We start from the raw sequence: 3084 nt of genomic DNA on the forward strand, positions 1-3084 counted from the left end.
TGAGCTATTACCCAAGTCAAGACACAGTCACTAGCCCCTGGAGCCCTCCATGACCCTTTACCTTTTGTAACTCCCCCCTCCCTGATTTTTTTTTCTGTTTGTAACTCCCCCCTCCCTGATTGTTTTTTTTCCGTTCGTATCTCCCCCTCCCTGATTTTCTTTTTTTCTTTTTTTTTTTTTTTGAGATGGAGTCTTCCTCCATCATCCAGGCTGGAGTGCAGTAGTGCAATCTCGGCTCACTGCAACCTCCGCCTCCCGGCTTCAAGCACTTCTCTACCTCGGCCTCCCAAGCAGCTGGGATTACAGGCGCCGGCCACCATGCCTGGCTAATTTTTGTATTTTTGGTAGAGATGGGGTTTTACCATCTTGGTCAGGCTGGTCTTGAACTCCCGACCTCAGGTGATCCACCTGCCTTAGCCTCCCAAAGTGCTGAGATTCCAGGCGTGAGCCACCGTGCCCAGCCCCGTCTCTGATTTTCTTTGTGGTTCCATGAGACTAGAGCTGTTCGTGTTGGGTGCTGAGCTACAGTCCATGGTCCGGACATTCTTGTGCTGTCTGGTCTCTGATGCTGGACCTTCGGGTGAGCGAGGGTGACCACAGCCACATCACCCGTCCCAGCCGTGCACCTGTAGGGAACCTTGACACTCCTCCATGGGGGAGAGAGTCTGTGTCCCTCTGTGTGGGTTTGCGACTTGCCTGTAGCCTGTAGGATGTGGAAGGATTGACTCCCAGTATCAAGGCAGAGCCTGTGCTATGGATGGAATGCTTGTGCTTCTCCAAAATCCATGCATGGATGCTCAGGTCCTCAGCTTTATGGCGTCTGGAGATGAGGCCTTCGGGAGGTGATCAGGTTATGAGGGTGGAGTCTCACACTAGAATTAATATCCTTATATCCTGAGGTCAGGAGTTCAAGACCAGCCTGGCCAACATGGTGAAACCCAGTGTCTATTCAAAATACAAAAAATTAGCCAGGTGTGGTGACAGATGCCTCTAATCCCAGCTACTCAGGAGGCTGAGGCAGGAGAATCGCTTGAACCTGGAAGGTGGAGGTTGCAGTGAGCCGAGATTGCGCCACTGCACTCCAGCCTGTGCGACAAGAGCAAAACTCCATCCCCCTCTCCCCCAAAAAATAAAAAATAGCTCTTTCCCTTCGGCGCGGTGACCACTGAAGATCCTGGTGTCGCCATGGGCCGCCGCCCCGCCCGTTGTTACCGGTATTGTAAGAACAAGCCGTACCCAAAGTCTCGCTTCTGCCGAGGTGTCCCTGATGCCAAGATTCGCATCTTTGACCTGGGGCGGAAGAAGGCAAAAGTGGATGAGTTTCCGCTCTGTGGCCACATGGTGTCAGATGAATATGAGCAGCTGTCCTCCGAAGCCCTGGAGGCTGCCCGAATTTGTGCCAATAAGTACATGGTAAAAAGTTGTGGCAAGGATGGCTTCCATATCCGGGTGCGGCTCCACCCCTTCCACGTCATCCGCATCAACAAGATGTCCTGTGCTGGGGCTGACAGGCTCCAAACAGGCATGGAGGTGCTTTTGGAAAGCCCCAGGGCACTGTGGCCAGGGTTCACATTGGCCAAGTTATCATGTCCATCCGCACCAAGCTGCAGAACAAGGAGCATGTGATTGAGGCCCTGCACAGGGCCAAGTTCAAGTTTCCTGGCCGCCAGAAGATCCACATCTCAAAGAAGTGGGGCTTCACCAAGTTCAATGCTGATGAATTTGAAGACATGGTGGCTGAAAAGCGGCTCATCCCAGATGGCTGTGGGGTCAAGTACATCCCCAATCGTGGTCCTCTGGACAAATGGCGGGCCCTGCACTCATGAGGGCTTCCAATATGCTGCCCCCACTTAATACTCACCAATAAATTCTACTTCCTGTCCAAAAAAAATAAATAAATAAAAAATAAAAAATAAATGATGGTTTAGGGGTATTCTGGCCAGTAGCCCTGCTCCGCAAGGAGCAGTATTAAAAAACAAAAAAATAAAAAAGAGGCTGGGTGCAGTGGCTCACGCCTGTAATGCCAGCACTTTGGGAGGCCGAGACGGGCGGATCACGAGGTCAGGAGATCGAGACCATCCTGGCTAACACGGTGAAACCCCGTCTCTACTAAAAAATACAAAAAACTAGCTGGGCGAGGTGGCAGGCGCCTGTAGTCCCAGCTACTCGGGTGGATGAGGCGGGAGAATGGCGTAAACCCGGGAGGCGGAGCTTGCAGTGAGCTGAGATCCGGCCACTGCACTCCAGCCCGGGCTACAGAGCAAAGACTCCGTCTCAAAAAAAAAAAAAAAAATAAAAAAAAAAAAATAAAAAATAAAAAAAAAATAAAAAAGAGGCTGGGTGCAGTGGCTCACGCCTGTAATGCCAGCACTTTGGGAGGCCGAGGTGAGCAGATCACTTGAAGTCAGGAATTTGAAACCAGCCTGGGCAACATGGTGAAACCCCATCTCTACTAAAAATGCAAAATTTAGCCAGATGTGGTGACAGACACCTGTAGTCCCATCTACTCAGGAAGCTGAGGCAGGAGAATTATTTGAACCCAGGAAGTGTAGGTTGCAGTGAGCTGAAATCGTGCCACTGTACTCCAGCCTGGGCAACAGAGTAAGTCTCTGTCTCAAAATAAACAAATACATAAAAATAAAAAAAAGAAATTATGGGCCAGGTGTGGTGACTCACGCTTGTAATCCCAGTACTTTGAGACGCCAAGGCAGGTGGATCACCTAAGGTCAGGAGTTCAAGACCAGCCTGGCTAGCACAGTGAAACCCCATATCTACTAAAAATACAAAAATTAGCATGGTGGCGGGCACCTGTAGTCCCAGCTACTCGGGAGCCTGAGGCAGGAGAATGGCGTAAACCCGGGAGGCGGAGCTTGCAGTGAGCTGAGATCCGGCCACTGCACTCCAGCCTGGGTGACAGAGCGAGACTCCGTCTCAAAAAAAAAAAAAAAAAAACAAGCAAACCTGAAAATAATGAAAGATCTGATGAGAGTTCATTATAAAAACAACACACAACAAATTCTGGTGGTTTTTGTGACATACGATGTTTTAAAAACTGAAATCACGAACAGTAACATAGAACAGATC

The 3084-nt window shown here is 50.0% G+C and overlaps 1 pseudogene across 1 annotated transcript; it reads left to right on the top strand.

Annotated features, from left to right (window-relative positions):
• The first annotated feature begins 1138 nt into the window (after window positions 1-1138).
• Window positions 1139-1884, top strand: LOC101017135 (annotated as a pseudogene). The gene has a single exon (XR_163262.5). The product of XR_163262.5 is annotated as a 60S ribosomal protein L10-like (transcript).
• The last annotated feature ends 1200 nt before the right edge of the window (window positions 1885-3084 follow it).

Source organism: Papio anubis, chromosome 18 (assembly GCF_008728515.1).
Source record: "Papio anubis isolate 15944 chromosome 18, Panubis1.0, whole genome shotgun sequence".
Taxonomy (NCBI): Eukaryota; Metazoa; Chordata; class Mammalia; order Primates; family Cercopithecidae; genus Papio; species Papio anubis.